The 24,535-nt window shown below is 39.0% G+C and overlaps 1 protein-coding gene across 4 annotated transcripts in view; it reads right to left on the bottom strand.

The window, feature by feature from the left end:
- EIPR1 (EARP complex and GARP complex interacting protein 1) overlaps positions 1-24,535 on the bottom strand; it is a 140,283-nt gene that overhangs the window by 28,046 nt on the left and 87,702 nt on the right. Inside the window, exon 11 of one of the 4 annotated variants that reach the window (XM_065055973.1) lies at positions 1-24,535. This exon is cut by the window's left edge and continues 13,019 nt beyond it. The exons of the other annotated variants lie outside the window; for them this stretch is intronic. The gene's annotated coding sequence lies outside the window, so the exon portion shown is untranslated. 4 annotated transcript variants of the gene reach the window in all.

Genomic DNA, 24,535 nt, shown 5'->3' with positions numbered 1-24,535 from the left:
TGATCATGCGTTCAGCCCTGAGTCTTCTGGATTGAATTTAACAGAAACAGACAGAAACTGTATTGGTTTTATGCTTATATGTGTCCAGCTTTTTTGATTGGTTCCATCACTTCTCACAAGTTTGTTCAGTTTTGGTTGGTTGGGTTTTTTTTATGCTTTTTTTCCCCCTATGCTTAATAAAGATTATAAAAGAAAGGAAGAAGAGTATCTACCACTCTGCAACCCTTTTTTAAATCTCCTCTGTTTCTGGTGTCCAGACTGGGTAGAAATTTCTAAGCCCCATTGAGGTCCAGAGTTACACAGCTCCAAAGAAACTAAAACATGCTGGTCTACCTGTCTGCCCAATGCTATTCCCCGTTTCTTATGGGCATCACTTACAAAACTCTTAAAACTTCATCTGCAAAGCAACATGGCTGCCTTCAAAGTCATTACATCTCAAAAATCAGAGGAAAGTTCTTCCAAGTGTGTTTATTTAATCCAAAACATTAACATGCTGACAGCTGTTGAGCTGCTCCATTTAGCTGTCACAACAGACCATAAAGCACCATAGCGAAATGGACACTTCTGTGTATGACATCTGCCACTTTTCGATTAACTGCTGCTTTACCACAAACATTTTACTGAATAATTAATTTGGCTAGGTGTACGCAACAGAGTACTTTTTCATGCATTAAAACATCTGGGTTTTTGAACTGCAAGGTGCTGCTTAATGAAGTCTAAATAGGAGATTTTAAACTGCCATTTTTGGCTATGACATGAGAAAGATTCCCACAGAGAGATAACATGCCTCATCTACTCAGGAAAGCATACCTTCTCTAACATAAGTTGAAAAGCCTTACTAAAAATATTAACGTTGTAAGCTCTAATAGAAATAAAAATTCTTAGGAAAGCTTCATCTCTACAGGGCTGTTCTTGAATCCAAAATATCTGCACCTCAGTGGGAAACACAGGTTATATGAAAGCAATTTATAACGTGCTGCAGCAGAGGGAGAATAGAGGAGCCTGAATAGCAAAGAAAAAAAAAATAAAAGGAAAAACACAGTAGACACCTTTACAAAATGTAATCCTGCAAAATGTAGAGTACTCAGGACTCTCAGAAGAGTCTGTAAAAATGCCTGAGAATCAGCAGTTCTCAAAACCAGGTGGAAAGTCAGGAATTCTCCTGCTATCGAAACATCTAACATCTGGGTTTGGAACTGACTAAAACTCAAGTGAAAAAGTCTCCTTATTTGCTGAAATTGCAAGCTAAATCTCAGAATGCCACCAAGATACGCACATACAGTGCCTGCAAACCATAAGACTGCATAGCAAGAAACAAACTCTCCCTTTCACCTGGAGATGACAAAGAACTGATTCTAGAATGTGTATTTTCTCAGCTTTATAGGAAGTATAATATTTGTCTCCCCAGATTTAGCTGAGTATCTGAACAACAACAACAGTGATTCCTTTTAAAGACTAAAATAAAATAGGTTGAAGTAATACATTGAAAATCTAAGTTTTTTGTTATTGCCATCCATCTTATCCAATGGACACACTTGAAGTATTGCTTTTGTTTTTTTTCCCAAATGCTTGTCATTGGTCTCCAAAATAATCACCTGGCTTGGAAGCAGGAAACAGAGAAAACCTACAGCTCTGCTCTGTACCTTTATGCGTTTTACAGAAAAGTTTAAACCCAAAATGAAATTAAAAACATTCTTCCCCAACAAAGCAAAACATACTTGACTGGCAAGGCCTTTGGAAGGCATCCCTCAAATGCCACTACATGATATCACAAAGATGCACCTGACTAGGCCACTGGAATTGTATCCTTTGGGAGTCTGCCATCAGCTCAGAGAGTAATTCCAAAGTAAGAATTCAGTAGAAGCTGATTTACGGTCATAGCGAGGAAAGGGAAAATATAAGAAAAAATTAAGACTAGGATTGCTGACTTCTGCATCCCCACACAGGACAACTTTTCTGAGTCATTTTGTAAGGGATTTTTTACAAGGGCATGTAATGATAGGACAAGGGGTAATGGTTTTAAACTGAAAGATGGTAGATTTAGATTACTGTAGAAATAAGGAAGAAATTCTTCCCCATGAGGGTGGTGAGGCACTGGAACAAGCTGCCCAGAGCAGCTGTGGATGCCCCATCCCTGGAAATGTTCAAGGTCAGGTTGGATGGGGCTTTGAGCAACCTGGTCTCGTGGAAGGTGTTCCTGGCCATGACAGAGGGGTTAGAACTAGATGATCTTTGGTGTCCCTTCCAGTCCAAACCATTCTGTGATTCCATGTTCAACATTCCACTGGACCTGTGCAATCTCATCTAAATTTGAAGTCAGTACTGCTCTAAAGCTCCCTTCTGGAGGGTATATCATAACACGCATCAAAGATGGCAGTTCTCCAAACAGTGAAATCATTCCAGTTACAATAGTACCTAAACCTTATCGAAATGCAGATAAGATCTGTTTCAGATCTAGTCACACATCCTTTTGAATCATTTAAGAGAAATAAACATAGCGATACTGGGATCAGTGCACACCTGCGTATAGGGCAGGTGGGACTACATTATTGATTACTAGCAGCTACCCGTTACAATAAGAATCTTTTCACCCTTTTTTAATAGACTGAGATCATTGCCTAAGTTTCCTCTGGTATCACTGGGGAGAAACAAGTACTTTCACAGGGAAACTAACCAACATCCTAAGATAGATGACTTGCTCTTTACAGCTGTCCCTTACTCTTTGATGACTACAGAAGGTAAAAATTATTATTTCAATCTAGAAGTCTGGCTTTTAGACAGACCAAATTAAATGACAGAAATCCCATTACTTACTGGCCAGGGAGGAATCAGTAACTCCTCACTGGAAGAAGGTTCTCCGTCCCTTCTGTTCACACAGCTCTGAAAGTGGTAGAGAAACATAAGGCCCACCTAAGACCCATATCCAGCATCTTTATTATTCAGAGGTGGAAGGAAGAAACATGGATGTTGTGGGCTTAATTCCTGAAGTTTTAACAGTGAGTAAATTATAAGGCCAAACTATTCATATCCACAATATGCACATCTTCCTTGTGTGCCCTGAAAAAAATTTTCAGGGTTAAATTCATCAATAACAGAAGTAGAGGCAACCCCAAGTGCACCCTTAAAATCTCCTTAGACTGTTAGTCCTTGTTATTACTTGATTTCAGTTTTCTGCAGCAGAATTACAGCAGGGATACGTTCAGTGCATTATGCTTATCAACTGTTATTATCACTGAAATGTTTTATCTTAACAATTTAATGGAAAACTGAATGATAATGATTTAGAACGGACTTTGAAAATGTTTCTAAGGAATTTATAGGGTGAAGCTCCACAAAAACAAAACCAAACCAAACCAAAAACAGTTAGGCTTAGTTATTAGCTTATTTTGGTGCTTTCGAAAAACAAGAAAGGCAGTGCAGGTGTTGCACAATTCCATCTGCATCTACCAACATCAGCAAAGACTGTCTTAATTCGCTGTAGTTATATCCTCTGCTTTACTACGGTCTTGCTACACTGGTTACTGCCTCTCAGGGACAGATACAACCTCAATTTAAATGGAGAAGCCAGGCTGTCTGATGCTAATTGGACAGCTTAGCCTTCTTAGTCCTCCCTTCCCTGAAAATTCATGCCTGCTTCAATAAACAAAATCACTATTTCACTTGCATTGATGAAAACTGTTCAACAGTCATCACGGAAGCAATTCTAGGTTTATACTGGCACACATTAGAGTTGAATCTGCTCCAATGTTTTTCAAAGAAGATCGACAGAGCTGAAGCTCTGCATTCATATATTTTGAAGGCTCTTGGTAGAGCCGGGCTTTTCAGCAGCTGCACAGCGCTGCAAGTTGGCATAAGTTCTTGTTATACTGCCGCAGGCTAAATTCAAAATCCTAGTTTAACACTGATGGCAAACTACAATTAGTACTGTTCCTACACTAAAGAAAATAATCCATGAAATCCATCATTTTCATAGCCACATAAAAATTTACCATGAAAATGTTCAGCTTTGCCGACTTCTGTTCACTCCTGCTAATTTCTTTCTTTGGACTTCATATGAACTACTATCTTTTATGAAAGGAAAAAAAAAAAACTGTTAGAAAACCAAATTTGTGTAAATTTTTAGATGTGGACAAAACTTCTGTAATTTCCAATTCCTCTACACATTTGTGAAGATATCAACCAAAATATACAGACTGTCATTCCAGATGACAACTCATGTTCATCTAATTAAATATTCTGTCTTGGACACGAGCTAGCATCAGACATTCAGAGGAGGACATAACAAACCTATACATTGTAAATATATATTTTAATTGTTTGTGTCCTGACACAAGAGAAGGAATTTATCTAAAGTAAATATTTCCATCATTCCTACAATGCAATAAGTCTTCCTGCAATGAATTACACCACTGTTTCTTAAAACGACATCACAGCAGAAGAATATTTTATCTTATTTTTCCAAATTAGCCTCAGATTATCTTGAGTACTCTCTAAATCCCTGGTAATTTACCAAATAATCTTGTACTTCATCATAACAGTGAAGCCAAACTATTTTGAACAAGAGTTTGCACAGTAAAAGCCTTTTCAATGTCACTTGAGTGTCTTGCAATAATTGAAGGAAAGTTCCTTATCATGTAATCCAGTTCTAGGTCTAAATATGTTCATCTATGCCTGGCAGTTCTCTTCCAAGATAATACATGAACATTCAAAACATAATAGTCTAATTATACATCATTTTAAATAGAATTCTCCTACATCCTTCTTCATTGATACAGTCAGATCTTATCCTCTTTTCCAGTTTCTTTCTTCTTGAAAATACTAACATTTAGGGTTTGGTATAAAAGGGCTCTGCATTTGGAGGTGCAGAAGATGGGAAATTCATGAATTTGCAATTAACAGTAACTTATTAATTATCTCCATAGCCTGATGTGTTTGAGCAATGGAAGAAATTCCTAAGATGATATAAAGATCCATCAATAAATGTTACAACACACAGAAGACCAATGAGAACAAACAATAGCACCACAGCCATCTGCTTGTTCTGTGTCTACCTGCAGCTGTGAGCCAGGCCCAGTCAGGACTCCGAACATCTTGGCCATAGTCCTGAACTGTACTTGAAAGAAGAGGCACTGACACCTGTGTTCCTGTGAAGGCTGGGAAGAAGATATCTGATTTAATCTTGCCTGCCAGTATAAACTTTTAGGAAGCAAGGAGGAGAGCTAAAGGATATGATCAAAGATACACCTGTGGTCGGGAGGATGCCAAAGGATACAAAGTCCCCTATGATGAACCACTTGGACAGCTACACAGAACAGAAGCCAGTAGTAAAGAATAACCCAGCAACTGCAGCTGGTTGCTAGTATCTCCTTAAGGCCACACAACATTACAAGCAGAAGACATGAGTTTAAGAGCCAGGAGAAAACTAATAACTGGGGACATAAATTCTGTCCATCTCCATTAAAAAGGACAGAAGTGTTATAAGAGACTAACCTTGCTAAATTATGACTTCTCATTGACACCAAACACAGGAAAGAACTCAGCAACTAGGTCAGGTCACTAAAGAATGGCATAAAAGAATGGCACAAGCAGCTGGAACACAAGTAAAAAGGTCAAGGCACAAAATATGACCATAAGAAACAAAGGAACCCTATGATCATTGCTGAGAAGAGATCAGGTCAAGCACACTTCTGAAGTGGATCTGCCCGTAACTTGCCCTTAAAGTGGGTGCTCCAAAACACCAAAGTGCTTGCAATCTCTAAACATGACGCAGAACAATGTAATATTTTACACAGAAAAATCTCAGACTGGTCAAAGAAAGATGGAAATAGGTTTGAAAATGAAGCTACTTTCTCCCTACCACATCCTCAGTCTGTTTTTTTGTCACCGGTCTTGTTCTAATCCAGCAGCCACTCTGTCCTTTTGAGGTATATGGGTACTCACTCCAGCCTCCTCCTGGCCCCTGCATGCCCCTTCCCTGTCTGTCTCATTAGTCAGTCACTCTCTTCATTTGTTCTGTTCCAAAACCCAGCTGCCAAAGTCAACCTTCCAGAAACTTGTCCCTCCTGAGCACCCCCTCAGGAAAGAAGCAATCTCTCTCTCTAGAGGTTTTGATACAATTCCAAATACAGGCAGCCATGAGAAGGGAACCATATGACCTATTAAACACAACCTAAAGTGTCTACGCAGTAAGCCCTAAACAAATAAATAAAGCAGATTTTAGCCTTTACAACCAGTTAGCCAACTATTCAGAGAGAATATAGAGATGATGCAGAGAATGCCAGAGGGTTTAATGACTTTTTGCATTAATCTTAATGAAAAAGATCTATTGGCATCAAAAAGAATTAATAGAAACAAGAGTCAGAGCTCAACTGAGAACAGAGATTATTAATTTTTTTCAAAGTTAGTTGCTTTGACAAATATCAGCTGAGATATATAAAAAATGGAACTGATAGCAGTTCTGTGATGTCCCATGTAAGACAGGTGAAAGGGCAAGTGTATTGCCTGTGTTAGAACGGGAGGAAAGAGGAGCTGTGTGGAAAACCACAAACAACTCAAGCTGAACTTCAGATGCAAGAACATTTCTGGATGAAGCAAACCACTGTGTGCAGCTATATAACAGACATAAGTAGCAATCAATATACAACTGTTAAGAACAAACTGACAGAACAATCCCATTTCTTCCTGTGTGTGGCTAATAGGCCTTTTTAGTAGGAGGGGAGTAATTGTCATACATCTTGACTTTAGTAAGTCATGATGAAATCTGAAAACAGAAATTAGATAACTGTACCCATGGAGGACCAATGTTTCACTGTCAAACACAAAGATGTATTGAGTGGTGCTTCAGAGGGTCTGTCCAGGGTTCAGTCCTTTTCAGCATTTCTCTTAACAACCTAGATGACAGAAGAAAATACTCCTGACAGTAAGAGGGATTGCAAGTATGCTGGAGGGCTAGAGAAGTATTCAAATAGATTTTAACAAGCTGGAGAAACAGCATTTACTCAATCACAAATATAAGATAAGGAATCATAGAAACATTTCGGTTGGAAAAGACATTTAAGATCATCAAATCCAACTGTTAAGCTAGCTAGTAACAGTTCTGTGTAAAAATAAAAAAATTAAAAAAGAGAGGGGGTTGTCACCTGGGGAGTATTTCCAATCTATGAATCACAAGCATAACACTGCTCAATCATTTTGGATATTCAAGGAAGAGGTGACCATATAGGAAACATTCAAAACCAGAGCAAAGAGAACTATCAGAGCTGGAGAAACTAAGCAACAACACAGGAAAACAGAGAAGAAAATAAACTGTTCTCCGTACCAGTGGTGGACAGGACAAGTAGCAATGGGTTCAAACACCATCCAGAAAGATCCAGGATAGATTTTAGGAAAACCACTGAATTGAGAATAATAATGAATCACTGGAATACATTGTCAAGGGAAGCTATGGGTTTTCCACCACTGATGATCTACAAAATAGAAATGACAATCTGATCCTACTTGGAGCACAAGGGTGGCTTCTCCAAGTCTCTTCCAAGGCAGTTTTCCAAAACAATAAAACTACTGTGTGCTATTTTAAAGGCATCCTGTCACACATGTGCATTTCCCCTGTAGAAACACAATCTGTTATACAATAGACACTGATTCAACATTTTTCTTTCTTTAGGAGTGGGTTTATGGATGTGGTAGTCCCAAATACCAGCAAACATTCTTTCATTCTTTGGAAGCAAAAGGGAGAGTGGGAACTACCTCAAAATCCAAATATAGAGAAGAGAGTCACATATCAGTTTTGCTTTTTTAGCAGAATGATGCCACATCCATTCTTCCCTTTCTAATAATATGTTTTCTAGCAAGGGTTTGGTTGATGCTAAGTGTGAATCTCCAATATGATTCAGAGCTTCTAGCCTTCAGATTGGAATCATTAATAGACTTTACCCCAGAATTTTCCCTGATGATGGCCTGTTGCTATGGAAGTCAATCGCCAGAGCAAAACTGGAAGGAAGAAGTGCTATACCATTAATCACATCATTAATACAGCCCTAATAAGCTGAGGTTCATAACCTCTGGATGCTGATGAATTGGAGTGAGAAAAACCTGATCTGCCCAATGTTTTAATCAAATGCAATGTTTGCTAAAGGCCATGGTAGCATAGCTTATAAATATACAGATGCTTTACTCACTTTATGAGTGAAAACACAAACCAAGAATTGAACAGTCTCAATTGTTAACTTCAATACTTGGAATGTATCAAAGCCAAAGGAGTTTGTAGACAAAGACAAAATGCTCCAGCAAAGCTTCCTTATTTCATTAAAATCGTTCTGAAATAATTCCAAGTATCAGGGAGATACATTACCATTCCTTGTTGAACCTCAGACTTCCCCAAAATTTCTGCTAGATGTCCAATTAAATTAACTTGGTTGAGGTTTGGCACACCATTCTGTATTGTGGCATCCATACTGAGTGCATCAGAAGCAAGCAATATCATGGCAGCTCAAAATAATGTGAGATACGAACAGAAAGGAAGGGAAAAGAAGAATGAGTTACAGAGATGATATGGCAGGTGGAATCTAACTTCCAGACAGAGATTCCCAAAATAATTACACTCAATTAGTCACCCATCACCAAAAGTGCCTGCAAAATAGCATGAGACTCCAAAGGTAAAAGAATTGCTACTCGACATTTTCCTTATGTATCAGACTAGAACGTGCTTTGTCACAAACACACGTACATTGTCAGGCTGGTTTTTATTCCCACCACTGATCTGAGTAGCAAGCTGCCTTCTGAAAACCATAACCTTAGGCACTAAGTCTTTCACTTTGTTTTGCTAATCAAAACTGAATTCTCTCTGGTTATTCTCCATTTTGATTTAAAACAGAGGACAACTGGACTTTTGTATGTAGTCAACTATATAATTTTTAAAAATCTCTCTTATTTAAACAGAGAAGTGGTTACAAGACCTTTGGTCCCAAAAAACTTTTCATTTACAATACCTGTCAACTTCTGTGAATATTATGTATTATTGACAACCCTGAGAACTCTTAAGATTCAGTTTTGCACCTGCAAATAACTATTAAAAACCCCCTCAAAAACCTCATCCAACAGCCTATGTTGTCATACTGCAAGGTTTCTTTCCCAATTATCCCAATAATCCCTAGTCCTCCAAAGAAACCTAAAAATCAGCCTTTGATGCAGATGTGTTAGGAATAAAAAAGATTATGTGATCAAAGAGTGGTTTACAAAAAGTTAATAAGTGACCAGGCAACCATTTCTCCTAGTCATTTTCCAGAGTAAAATTTCCATTTAACTGCTACCAGAATTCACAGTATCACAGTATGTTTGGGATTGGAAGGGACCTCAAAAGATCATCTAGTCCAATCCCCCTGCTGGAGCAGGAACGCCTAGGTGAGGTTGCACAGGAACACGTCCAGGCGGGTTTTGAATGTCTCCAGAGAAGGAGACTCCACAACCTCCCTGGGCAGCCTGTTCCAGTGTCTGTCACCCTCACTGAGAAGAAGTTTTTTCTCAAATTTAAGTGGAACCTCTTGTGTTCCAGCTTGATCCCATTACCCCTTGTCCTATCATTGTTTGCCACCGAGAAGAGCCTGGCTCCATCCTCATGGCACTCACCCTTTATATATTTATAAACATTAATAAGGTCACCCCTCAGTCTCCTCTTCTCCAAGCTAAAGAGACCCAGCTCCCTCAGCCTTTCTTCATAAGGGAGATGCTCCACTCCCTTCATCATCAATGTTGCCCTTTGCTGGACCCTCTCCAGCAGTTTCCTGTCCTTCTGGAACTGAGGGGCCCAGAACTGGACACAATATTCCAGATGTGGTCTCACCAGGGCGGAGTAGAGGGGAAGGAGGACCTCTCTCAATCTACTAACCACCCCCCTTGTAATACACCCCAGGATGCCATTGGCCTTCCTGGTCAAAAGGGCACAGTGCTGGCTCATGGTCATCCTGTTGTCCACCAGGACCCCCAGGTCCCTTTCCCCTACACTGCTCTCTAATATGTAATTTCCCAACCTATACTGGAACCTGGGGTTGTTCCTGCCCAGATGCAGGACTCTACACTTCCCCTTGTTAAATTTCATTAGGTTATTCCCCGCCCAACTCTCCAGCCTGTCCAGGTCCCGCTGGATGGCAGCACAGCCTTCTGGCGTGTCAGCCACTCCTCCCAGCTTAGTGTCATCAGCAAACTTGCTGATAGTACACTCTATTCCCTCGTCTAAATCGTTAATGAATATATTGAATAATATTGGCCCCAGTACTGACCCCTGAGGCACTCCACTAGATACTGGCCTCCAAGTAGACTCTGCACCATTGACTACCACTCTTCTGGCTTCTCTCCTTAAGCCAGTTTGCAACCCACCTCACTACTCTATTGTCCAGACCAGACCTCCTCAACTTAGCCGTGAGGATGCTGTGGGAGACTGTGTAACAAAACAAAAACTGACACTAGAAAGAGTCCAGTTCTTTCCCATAGCTATATAAATCTGGCATAACTGAAAATGAAAGAAAGTAAAACAAAACAAATACAAACAACAACAAAAACAAACCAACAAACAAAAGCTCGAACAAACAAACACCCACAAAAACCAGGGCTGAGAGGAAAACATGTTATATATTCACACCGGGCTAACAGGAAAGGAGCCAGCTTGCAATTCTCCCCACATTTACTCCTTCTAATATCCCTGGCTGCGTTTAGGGTCAGAAGGAGGAAACAAACTAAAGATGTTGAGTTACGTAGCTCTGACTCGCAGGCACCCAAGGAGAATTTTGCCAGGCTGAATACGCTCTCTCCAGGGCTCACAGCAATATTAAACTGATCAAGCAGCACAAGCAGCCACCTAACTATTCAGCTTACTTTGTATTCAGTGTACACTCCCCTAATTGTTTCCAATTACTGTGTTTTTTTCTGGAAACAGATAGTACTTGTCTGTGCTTGGAACCTATTAACATTGCTGCCTCAGTCACTGGAAAGATAGCAGCTACATTTCTCTGCATGTATCTGTGGATGCAAGACTTGATTGCATTGAAAATGCACTCAACATGCCTGAAACTTGCAGTTTCACTGTCCTCAATGAACAGACCTGGCTTGTTTTTCCAAACAATGAGGAATCACCATCTCTCATTTTCCAATAGCATCATAGAGCTTTTCTCGAAGCAAGCTGGTGGATGTTTTGAGTTTATCAGGCCGCTCATATCTAGCCAGATATTTTTATGCATTCATGATAGTGGCACCTAAGAGCATTTTCCAGATGTTTATTATTCACACATTTACCACTCCCCTAAAACAGTCATTCCCAATCTGCATGTTGAAAGATACCCAAGAAATAAGCCAAGTAACTTAAACCAACACAGTATCAAAAGAATACTAGTTTATTCTTCAAACTACTGTCTCTAATGTCACTCAACATCACATTTACAGATGTGACTATATGGGACATTATGTTAACGTTTATATTATTTATATAATATTTACAGGATATTATAACTTCTCTGCTTTCCTCAGTTGGATGTATTTGAACTTTTGAGTCTATGGTGCTGCTCAGCAGAGGAAGTTTGTTTATACAGTTTAGAAGATAATCTGATCGATGCCTTAAAGGGGATACTAGAGAGACATGGTTATAAAAATTCTCCCTCTCATTTAGTTCACCTTCTCTTGGACAAGATCAGCCATACTGGAGTCAAGGTCCACTTGGGACTTCTTGAGACACCTTTACTTCCACATATGAATTCGATGTACTTAAGCTTGTCCTTATAAGCAACACAAATTTGCTAAGCAAAAGAAGCCTGTTCAATTTTGACAGTGAGTCTTTTTCCCCTGCGTTTAAGTTCTAACAATATATTATCTCCTTGAAAGAATGGTATTCCAATCAACAATGAGCATTTCCTCGTAGACATATTTTAATATCTTTACATAAACAAGAGACCATCAATAATGGACAACCCTAATAGACAACCCTTCAGAAGAGGATGAAATTACTTTACAGAGTACTTTAAGAAGCCCTGTGAGTAAAAGTATCACTCGTATTACTAGTAACTGACTTGGTACGTAAGTACGTTTATCACAAAGAGGATTCTACCAAATTATTTTCTGACAGATTTCCAAAAGCATTTCAAAGTCTAATATAACACATCACAGATAATTTATGTAGGGAAAAAAAAAAAAAAAAAAAGGATAGTTTGAGACATTTAAAACTGCTGACAACCTTCAAAGCAGCAGGACAGTAGTTCAAGCATACAGGTTTAATGTTCTTAGTTGTGAATACCACAGATTTCTGTAAGACATCAGCCTACAAACTACTCATGTACAGGGAAATAAAATCCCTTTTTTCCAAGAGAGGGAGTAATATTCAGAGAACTGACTTGCAACTAAAGTCTGGCAACTGAATTTGACTTTTGATTAATACTACTCACTGTTACTGTAAAACACTGAGCTGTACTAATTTGTTCTACCTTCTCTGGTGAGTACATTTTAAGAAATAATAAGTTACCTTTTTCAGTAACTTCTGACAAGGACTTCAGATACATACATTCCTATGAAAAGCTGTAGTCTTTAACAAAACATACTGCTTGCTAAGAGACTTGGACACATTGACAAAGAATTGTGAACAGCAACCAGTGCCTTGCTTTCCCATGTAAAACTGGTGTTTCTATATTAAACAACTCATCCTAGCATTAAGATTGATTTATGGTGATTTAAAACAGAAGTTTTTTTTTTTTTTTTTAATTAATTTCAAGACATTTAAAATAATAATTAAAAATAATGCCTCACCAATAGTCTTTGTTTAACATGCATCAAATGATTTCTGGAGACTAAACACACTACACAGAAGCCATAAAAAAAATGCCACCTGTAAACCACAAGACCTTTGGCTTCTCCCGCACTGCCAGACATGCCAGGTAGCTTTCACATACATACACTGCAGCAAGGTTCAAAACCAGACTACAATGACAGAGTAGCACAAATCATCACAGAGCAGCACAGCGGTCAGAGCAGTGACAAATGTGCAGTTGCTTTCACTGTAACTTTGACAGCCAAGAGAGCAGAGGCTGAGGAAGGAAAAGTGGAAAGATTTCTATCATCCAGCTGAAGGCAGCCCCAGCTTACTAAACAATGAAATGTTACCTATTTGTGCCTCTTGGTAACGCAACATGCACCAACATGCCATACGAGCCGCTCTTTACTTCCAATGTTATTCTTTCACTGTCTCTGGCAAAAAGTTGCACTTTAACACTAGCAGGAGCTACTTCTCGCACAGAGATAAAGCTGCTCAGCCCAAAAACCAGCAGCTCCCACCCCACGTCCCCACACTGGAGGAGTGAGCCACAATGTTGTCTACACACAAGAAAGTAACTCTTTGATGTGACATCACACTGGTTTCATCTTTAATTCTGCACTTAATACCAAGTATTGGGTTTTACAGGAGCAAAACCAAGACACTGAACAGAATATGAAGTTCTCATTCTCATATCAGTGAAAGTCTGTTTATAAGATTTTATTACTTAAAATGCACGGCATCCTGCTTATCTGAGCCCAGTTCACAATGAAAACATCTACAGTCATCCAAGGGCTGCTACACCTTCTTTGGAGGACAAGGTATTCTCCAGATTCTTCTCACAATCTCTTCTTCTTCACTCCTTACTTCCCACTTCCACTACCACATTATTCATTTCCCAGGAAACATCTTAAAAATGTTCCTCACTTAAATATCTTAGTTCCCTGGTATTACATTTTACATACTTCATTAAACACAGTGTTCTTCCTTTACTGGTGCTGGCAGTTTAAGTGGGACAGAGTTTTATTTCCAATGTATCCAACTGCTTCTGTATTGGGCTTATCATAGTTAGGTATTATTCTGTCTCTCCTGTGTTATTAGTTTTACATTTTTTTTGTACATATAACTAAAAAAAAAAAACAGTTTTTCCTGATTGCATGAGAATTTACCCAGCTCCACATGACACTGTTACTGTACAATGACTGCTCACATAAATTTCTATTCCTAAAAGTAATGTCAGCTGGGGCAAAAAAAATTAAATAAGCTGAAAATACAATGGTAACTTTATTTATGTAATTCAAGTTTGAAAGTTTTTATGGGCCTACAAAGAATAAGGGCTTCTACTGATACATGGATATTTCACTACACAACCTGGATTCCACATTGAACCAGCTGTTGAAAATGCATCTTCTCTTGAAATATGAACGCACTAACTACAGCTCGTTTTGTGTGTTCAAAAGAGACAGGAAAACCAACGATATCCCCCAGAATCAGGAACCATACAAGAAGAAATCCTAACAAAAATTCAGTCTCTTGTCATGAGGAATGTACATGTAAGACAATGTAAGCTCTTAAAAGGTTTTATTTTTCAATGGAGGAACAATATGCAGAAAGATATGTCAGACTGTTTTTACATACTGGCATAAAAGAGTTTGACCTGAGTCATTTTAACAAATTTAATTTTGAGGTTTGATTTCAGCTCTTGTGTTCAATTTTTAAAGTTCTGTATTTTAGGTTTTACAGAAAAACCTAAAAAGCAAAACTCTTGGTTTATTTACTCCTTTTTTTTTTTTTAAGTTCAGCACAGTATTACAGAAAATGAATGATGATATGAATTAGAATTTTCCCACATGTTCTTTTTGTGAAGTAGAGGCAAGATTGAAACAATCTTACAAAGAACTCAAACTGAAGCAGCCCTTTTTAACAGAAAATTTCCCTATACATTGTCTCATAAGCAAATTCACAACCAGTGAGCAAACCTCTCCTTTAAAACTGACAGCTGTTGGCTTGGTATATCCCAGCTTTGACCTGGATGACTTGGGCTTCAGCTATTTTGGGTGTAACTCTTTCTCAGTAGCTATAGTATAATTCATGTAAGGTGAGACTTGTCAGCTCATTCTGTATTTCCATCCCTAGTTGGTGTCCCTTTGAACCAGTCAGGGAAATGGTATTTCTTGCTGTAGACTTGGCTCTGCCTCCCACAGCAAGGCCTTCAGAGCTGCAAGAGATGAGGCTGAAGTGGGACAAACTGACATGGCAATGCGGGGCAGTGGATACCTGGATGAGGGTAAACCAGGAATCTGCAAAGCTCAGCAGTGTAGGAAGAACCAAGTTTTGCCTCACAAGCCGGTTACTGACAGTTCCTGCTGTGAGGAGGGGAGAATGAAGAGCTAATTGAAAAGAGAACCCAAAGCCCTAAATGAGGGTAGTAAAGTACTAGAACAGGTTGCCCAGAGAGGTGGTAGATGCTCCATCCCATTCAAGGCCAGGCTGGACAGGGCCCTGAGCAACCTGATCTAGTTGAAAATGCCCCCACTCATTGCAAGGGGGTTGGACTAGATGACCTTTGAAGGTCCCTTCTAACCCAAACTATTCTATGGTTCTATGGTAAAGAAGCAGGCTCATTGCTCTGTTCTCCACTGGAAGCATGAGGGGTGCAGGTCAATGACTCTACTTTGGGTAACATTGGCCTCCCTCCTCTTAGTGATGACATCTTTGCCTCTACTGAGCTTCTGCTGCTGAGAGGAGATGCAGCAAGCCTGGCTTTCTGGGGCCCTGGCCTACAGAAAGCGGTCAGCCCCGCTCAGCAAACATTTTCTACTACATTCAGCATTGCTATAGGTAGCTGCTTAAAAAATTATAAGAAATAACCACTTTAGGCATAGGTAATTTATCTCTTCTCTCAACCTCACTATCTTTTGTGAAATTGTGTGCTATAGGGCAATAACAACAATATCTATAGAAAGCATGAAAACCAGGGACTTCACACTGCTGGAGAATGGTAGACAGTCGCAAATATGCTAGAGGAAGAATGAAAACAAACAAACAAGAAGAAAACTCTTAAGGCACTGAATGTGTGCCAAACAGTGAAGACTAATGTTTTGCACTGTTTATATATTTTTGAAGAATGCTTTCAAGAAAGCCACTTACCACTTTCTGTGCTTTTTGCATTTGAAAAATAATTAGCCATGGGGTGGGATTTTTAAAGAAGACAACAAGGCAAATATTTCCCGAATTCTTGTAAAGTGAGAAGGTAAATATGTGAAGACTTGACTGGAATGAAATAGAATCCATCAACTTTGAGTGCATTGTTTGCAATCCTTTAAAAACAGGCTAACCCAGTGTGCAGTTCATTAGTATTCTAATTGGCAAGTAGTGCTCAGTGGTTGTCTCCGGCTGTCTGATTAAAAATTAAACAAAATTAATTTTTTTTTTTCCATTGCCAGATGCACTGAAGTTTGATTTTTTTTTTTTTTAATTAAACTCCCTTCCCAACACTTAAGATCACACGTCATCATAGCGGAGCAGTAACTGGCTGTACTTCATGAGAGTACTTGATTTTGCAAGATTATTTAATTCCAAATTACAGTGCAGAGGTTTTATTCCTATAATGTATGGCTGTTCTTCTGTTCATTTCAGCTATTCTTTGTGTTCTCCAAGGGTGAAAGCAAAACTGATGGGACTGTGATCCCAGAGCACAGCAAACAGCTCCAAGACCTACAACCAGCTGTGGAGCACAGGAGACAGCTTCTTTCCATCACACATTGTGCTTCAGTGAGGATGTTCTCATAGACATGATCTCGGCTGCTGAACAGATTCAGACATCAAAAAGTAACACCTGGGCACTAACCATCTAACTGCACTCTTCCAATTATACACTTTTCTAACATAAAACTGTATCAACAGTTATTCCCCTGAATAATTACACTGTTAATAAATATCATAATGTAATGTTTCTAAAACTAAAAAGGATGACCTGAAAACTGAGTTGCTGGACAGAATCTCAGGGTCCTGGGGCACATTTTCTGGCATAACCACAGACAACTTCTGCTTGATTTACCTGAATAAATCACTTAAACTTACTTGTGCCTTTGTTTCCTGTTATTACTATGGGGATCCTTCTTTCTCTGTGTTGCAGTTTGATATTGTGCAAATAAAATTAGTTGTGTTATGGGTACAGACCCTGTAGTTGTAGAGAACAAAACAGATTCTATATTCAGAATACCAAGATTAACAGGACCCAGAGTATTTGCAAACTACAAGAAAACAGTGATTTTAAGCTACAGTCAACTAGAATAACATGCCAAACTGTTTGATCAAGGATGAGAAGAGTCATGTTAGACACAGGGTTTGCTGAAGATTAGACCATGCCCTCTTGTTTAATGTGTGTTAAGTATGCTGTCATCGACACTAACTATGGCATTTGTAAAACCATCTTAAAAGACAGCAGCAAAAGGAAAAGTGGTGAGCATGCCAGAAAGCTGTAGTGAACATGCTAAGGTTGCATTAAAAAAATGTATCAAAAACTTCAGAAAAAATCCTGACTGAACCTATGCCAATCTCCAGCAAGACAGAACTACTTTTTCTTTTGTAACCAGGCTCCCTTATGCTGGGAACACTGTAAGAAGGCAAATAGAGACTATGCAAATAATGTGATTGAGTTAACTCTTTTTACATTTTGGAATTGGCATGGTTAAAAGTGATCAGTGGCAACAAACCAGAGCTGAAGAACCACACAATTTATTAAACACTAATTATTTTATGTTTTCCTCCAGAAACATTTGAGAGTTATCATGTACTGCTATGATATTCAGCTTTCTTGCAGTACTTCCATTTAACTTCTTCACTCTCTTAAGCAGCTGCAGCTAGACAGCCAGCAACACTGGGTTGGGTTGGGTTGGGTTCACTCTTATTTTTTTGTAAGACTCAACTGAATTCCTCTTGCCCTGTGGAAATGTTGGCCACATTTGTAAGATATGCATTAAAAATTTAAGGCAAAGACTAGGAAATTAAATTAAACCTCAAATTTGTTTCCTTGCAACAGGGCCCATATTCTTATGGGAAGTAAACATCTTATCTGCAGTAGTGGACTGGCAGCAGATGAAGGGGGAAGCAAGAGAAAGAATTAGAAGAAACAAGGCAACTCATTCAAAGTCACTGAATCTATAAAGTTACATTAGATGGAGACACAAGTCTGGGTTAGCATGTGTTTTCTTAAAATAAGTTTACTACTCTTCTAAAGTTCATCTGAAAACTGTCAGACCTTTCATATTTTAGACTTGATTGTCAGAGTCCTTCCTGTTTGAACACAGAAAGCATTCAAATGCTCAAAAGCTTCAATGACAGCCCACACAATCTAGAAAAGAACAGGATCAATAATATGATGTGTTAATAAAAGTTTATCCCACTTAAGACTAGAAAAGAGTAACAAGAATAATGCTGTTGCTGTTCAGTAAGAAAAGCTGCTTCCTTCTTCCCCTGCTCCCACCCCAAGTGTGAACAGTGTTGGCTGAGCTGGTTTTGAATTCAGAGAAACAGAATCTCATGGCCCTGCACCAAAAGGTGAATTTCTATCCCTCATGCTGTAGACATTTTCACTTTATACTAAAAAATTTGAAAACTAATTAAAAAAAGAAATCTTACACCAAGTTCAGATATTTTTTTTTAAACTGAAGTTAACAAAGAAATGGAATACTGAAAAAGATTGCCCTTTGGTATATAGGATATAAGAGACACAATGTTAAGATTTTTGTTATGAAATATACAGAAGTGCAGGCGAAAAATAAGTACCTTCTCTCTTGCTATTAATAATTGGTTAGGTATTCTTTTCTATCTAAACAGACAACATTAACGAAGTTTCTGCAAAGAAAAACACAATCCTACCTCATTTCATGGATTCATTGACTGTAGAAGAGCAAACCTCAGCTTGTATGCCTTGGTAGAAGAGACATAACTATTCTACAAGTAATATAACTAACATAACTACTACAGAAAAGGTTGTGTCATCATTAATGAGCTTTATATCAGGCTCACATTCCCGTGGTTGTATTTACATGGTGATGGCATTATAGTTTTCATACATACCCCAGACAGGGTTATATAGTTTCATGATCCAAGTACACACATGCGCACACATTTAATAAATCTCTCAAAGATTAAAATGTGGAACATAACTGTAAATAAGGAAATAGTTATTCATGGAGGTCCCGGGAGGTCCTGGGGAAGACAGAGCATGGCTGCACTCCATCGTAGCAAAGACATCTAACCCGTGACCTACCTCCACAACAAGCCAGTAGAGATGCTTCGAGAGTAAGAACAAACACAGCTGTATCGTTCAGCCGTATCACCTGCTTGGTTACCAGCAATCCAGAGCAAAGTCTTCAGAGGTGAATGTTGTGTGGGGACCAGTTGCTATGAGAGACATCCTTGAAACTACAGCCCACGTTATGAGGCAAAGCATTTTTTGTTTTAAACTTGATGCCTTGTATTTTCACTGGACGCATTGTGAGAAACAGAGAGAGACTCACTGTTCATTTTACTCATTGGCATTTATTTATCTTAAAATAATTCTATTTTATGAGCTGCATCTCAGTCACAGAGATAGTTAATATGCAGCTGGGGATATTGCTAAGGTTGAAAAGTTTTTTGTATGTGTGTAGAGAAGATTAAAGTTTGCCTTACTTGTTCTTCCATTTATTCTCCCTTTTCCCAAACTCTTCAAATTTTTCCACAAAAAATCACAGTAATTTGGAAACAAGAATTTACAAACTCCATCGATCTGCAACCTAAATTACCATTTTTAGCAATTAAAAAAAGCTGACTTAAATGCTCTGCCCCTCCTGTTGAAGTGTGGATGCCCCAGGTGAGCAGTGACAGGAATATAAACCATGAAGAGTTGAACAGAGAAGCTGTGGACTTCAGAAGTGATTCAGAGACCATGGATTCTTGTGCATCAGGTGCTTACAAAGACTGATGGGTAAGGGCCCATACATTTTTAAAGACTGCTACCTGAGATCCTTCAGTAGAGTTTAAATAGGTGATTTATCAGGCTCAAAGTCAATATAGTATTGAAAGGTAATTGAAAGGGACTTTATTATGGAACTATTAACAGCAATTCACACAGGATATTTAGTGGCAGTTAAAGTATTTTGTAAGAAGACAAGTATTAAGTATGAATAGCTGTACTAAGGTAAATGTTTTAGTGTTTGGAGTTAAACTTACCTCTATAAGCTTTCGTGTCTAAATGTAAACTACTATGACAGAAATATTGCAGGCTTTAAACTAAAAGGATTATTTTCTGCAATGAAATAGTCTTAGCACCTTAAAAAACAAAAAAATCAGTAGCTTTAAATTTCTCTAGTGTCACCTACTATGCTTAAACATTGTACAATTAACAGCTGAGTAATCCAAACAAGCAGAATCCAACCATGCCAAAACTTAAACTTCACCCAGCTGTGACTTCATCCCCCAGGCTGTGACTTTGCAAATTCTTTTTCATGAGGTGAACTGAAGCAAATGGTGCTGAATTTGTAGTAAAGGGCACCTCTGTAGCATTACCATTTTTCACCAGAAACACCTACAGCTTCCCATTCAACCTATAAAGGAAACTGCCTACACTGCGGAGGAAGAACCAAGAAATATTGGCCTGCCCTGATGTTAAATCATTATGGCTATGACAGGCATTCCTACACATGATACATGTGCAGCTGCAAATAAGGTCACCGTGTTGTTCTCCTTGGCAGTTAACACTGTGTGCTGAACACCTCTGCTTCCATTTGAGTTTTACACTAGCTTCACTCCCTTAAAAATTAGATGAAAAATTTGCAAAGTAATTAGATTTCTATGTCTAATTAGCAAAGACTTAATTCACTACTGATAAATTTCACCTTTCTGTGAGCTACTTTAGCAATGACTTTCACATATTCACAGCTTTCTGTACCACTGTGCTCCAAATGAATTTACAAACTTTCGATATGATAATGTACTGTGACAGTAAATACTACAAATTCCAGATTTAGAGGTATGTTAGATCTAGGCTTCCCTTAAAACATCCACATTTTCAGAGAAAACACAGAGCTGCTGGGCTCACTGCAGTCACAGTGTGTGCACAAACCAGGTCAACACCATGTGTGCAGGCAGCCCTGTGTTTCTAACAGCACATGGGCTTCATCAGCAGCCTGGCACAGATAATATCCACGTGCTTCCTAACAATTATAATTACTGAGAAAGCACAGAACACCTGGCAGAGTATACACACACATTTCTGTCATCAGTTAGGGTAAATCAGTACAGCCCTGATCAATGGCAATGATCTTATTTAAAACAGACAGGGACCCGGTCTTGAACAAACTACCTCTGTCAACTACATGAATTCATTTTAGCAAAGCAGTGCTGCACTTTCTAGAAGAATCTTACTAATACTAGCTTTGTGTTAGCTTGGCTACATTTGGAAAATTAGGATTCAATTCACTTGCTTATTGCAGTGCTATGGTCTAGCAAAGACAGCATTCAACAAGAGCTACTGTTGAAGACAGCTTAGTGAGAATGTGCTGATAAAAAATATTATTTAAATAATTTCACTACAAGCAGCATCTCTCATAATGGATGCTGGCCAAGTGCTTCCAATATTTTGTGAGTTAGTGCAGCCAGAGGCAAAAACAAACCCAACAATCACCAGGAGGATTTGTGGGGCTTCCCCTGGTAGCTTCCCATCCAAGTACGATGCATGCTTTGTGAGATCTGATACTACATGTGGCAGGGCTGCTGCTACGAGTGTCACCATGGGATTATTTTAATGTTCACTGAAATTGAAGCAATTTATTACATACTGCAGTAGCATTGCTTTCATTCAAATTATAAGAGGTTGCAAGTAGCCTTTTAAATCTGCTTTGCCTTTCCCTCTGGTCCCAGCTTACCTTCAAGCTTCTTGGAAAGATGATGCTCTGCGAAGCAGGCTTCAGAAGTTATACTAAGAACAGAGCATTCAGTAAGTACCCTGTTGACCTCCCAGAGCATGCAGGGTTAGAAACATAGATCTGTATGCATAAATTGGGTTTCCCCAATGGCCTAAGAATGGGATGCATCTGCAGAACGAGTTTTGCACTTACTTGAATATTATCATGAAACATTTACATGATTTAATTAGATTATGTAAATGCTTTACTCCAATTCGAAGCTTTGAAAATCATAATGTCATGCTCTAAATTATGCAAGTATTGAAAATGCTTTTCACAACAGCAGAAGCAAAACCACCAGTGAGACAGTCCTGCCACATGCCCTTCTGCTGTTGTCTACTCACCAGACCACACACAACACATTACTGTAATCCGCACTTTTTCTATTAACATTTTCTGCACACAGTGTAGTTATTTTGTGCCCTAATTTTATGCTAAGCCCCAAATCCAAATTTGATTTGCAAAACGTTTTGTGGTTTATATCCACATCCTGACTAAGTAGCAGATTTTTTGCACTGTTCTCCCCACCATTCTCTTACACAGTGTGCACTTCATGGCAAGGAGGCCTCAGCAAGCAGATTCAGTAAGAGTTATTCATGGAAGCATCTTCCTAACTGCTGAGTAGTGTAAAAGGGAAGTAGGTGAAACCTTTGCAGATGTTTTTCTCCTAAATTAACTTCTACTATACTCCTGGATAGGATAGTGCTGCCACAATACTGAGCACGTCACTAAGAGATCCTGCACTCCACAGAACATTCTTTAGACTACATAAAATAGGCATTTATACAATTTACAGAAATAGGTTACAGCAGGTAAGGACAGTATCAAATTATCTGGAGACAACAGGAACTGCCATTGGAGACAAAAGAACCATAATGAATTAATTCCAGGAATTAACATGTACCCACAGAAAAGTCACCAAACTTGGGTAGCTGAACTTTAGCAGGACATCATTATTCAGAATATCACTTTCCAGTAAAAACTGAGTGAACTATATTCTTCTTCAATATAGCTGCTCAATGTGTCTGACACGCCTAAGTCTGACCTACCTCACCACACAAATTGCCATAATGGGCTCTAAAGCATATATCCATTTACACTAGCACCACAAATCTTTCTATGCAGTCAGAAATAATTCACCACCAAATCCTACTGGTTCTCTCATGTTCTGACCTGCCTCCCCCCTGCCCAACTAAAATCAAGTATAGGATAAAAAAAATGAAAATAAATTTAGGATATTTCATAAAATTAAAGACGTTCGAGTTTCAAGACGAGGGAACTTTGAGAATAACAGCTCAGAAAGAGATCTATTTCTTCCTGTGCAAGTGTAGGGCTGTTCTTCACCACACGGTAAAAAGACCTACCCCACTGCTCTTCAGTCATGGGTGACTAGATAATAGTTCATATGCAGGACAGGTTATGTCATACGATTGTTGGTCTATCCATGCTGATACAAATCATCTGGGGTAACACATATGTCTTGTGGCATACATTCCTGGCTCACCATAGAATAAACCTGTCTGCTTTTGTCTTACACAGATTAGGACTCTTGGGAAAGCTGCTCTCTCAGCAACCCTGTGTCACCCATGGCATGCTGCCTGGCTTTGCTTATGACTCCTGAGAAAGCAGATGAGTTGTGAGAAAAGGCTGGATGAAACTCTATGGGGAAAAGCCACACGCAATAAACATAAAACTGCAGAGAGAGGTAATACTGTTGCTGTGGGAAACATCAGCAGCTCACGGATTCAATAGGGAAAGACACCAAAATGGGATAAATGGAGCTAGAAAATGGCAACTTTAAAACAGAGGATCAAGCAAGCAGAGAGAACAACCCTTCCCTATTCTACTGACACCTTCCTGGCCAGCAAAGTTCACTTCAGGCGTCTTACCAGGTATGGAGAACGTGCCAGTGCTAGACCCAGTAGCCTGTTACCTTTTTGTCCGTATTGTTCTTGCAGAGTCTCTTTGAACATTTCAGAAGACACCCAAACTGACTAGCGCACAGACAAACAGAAGCCACTGCCGTTCCCACACACACTCCCCTGCTTGCAGCTCTCACATCATTACAAATATCTTATTCGTGACAACAGGAAGATATTTGTCTGCAACATGCTTGCTCCGTAGCTCTGCTTGCTGTGATTCTCCATTCTCTACCGACTTCATCCAGTCATTACAACACTGTAACCTGCTCACCTTCCTGTTTTACAATGCCCTTTACATTCAGTACTCTTTCTAGGACATTCCACTCAAAACGCCTTTTTTGTTTGGTTGTTTTGGCTATGTGGAAAAGTGAAGCAGACAAATTATAAACTTGTAGGGACAAATTTCTTTTTTAGAAGTTTCAAGTTACACTCTTCAGGTAAGCATGGGCACCCCCTTCATTGTAAGGACGGAATTGATGTTCATTGCCACTCAGAAGAATTCATAAAATCCAGAAGTGAAATATTCATAACACTTGTCATCCGAAAATAATTTGCTAAAAACGAGTGTAAAGAACAACGTCCAGCCAACTGAACAATAAAGGATTTTTCAAACGCTAAATAGTAAACTCTCATTATTGTTCCCAGCAGATATTATCCCACAATGAATAAACAAGAAGTGACTCAGCCTCTGTCAGGGGCAATACCAGAAGAGCTCAAGGTACTTACTCTCCAGTTCTGATGGGTCTTAAGCCAGCTCATAAATCTGTCCTACAGGCCTGGCAGCAAAATTACGTTGCTCTTTTTCCAGGTTCCACAATGTCTTTCCTGTGATAGGAATCCTTGAGATGAAGCTCCCAATTCAAAACTGCACCCTC

Source organism: Columba livia, chromosome 3, assembly GCF_036013475.1.
Source record: "Columba livia isolate bColLiv1 breed racing homer chromosome 3, bColLiv1.pat.W.v2, whole genome shotgun sequence".
NCBI lineage: Eukaryota > Metazoa > Chordata > Aves > Columbiformes > Columbidae > Columba > Columba livia.
The sequence above is the reverse complement of the archived record's forward strand: the minus strand, read 5'-3'. Positions and strand labels throughout refer to the sequence as shown.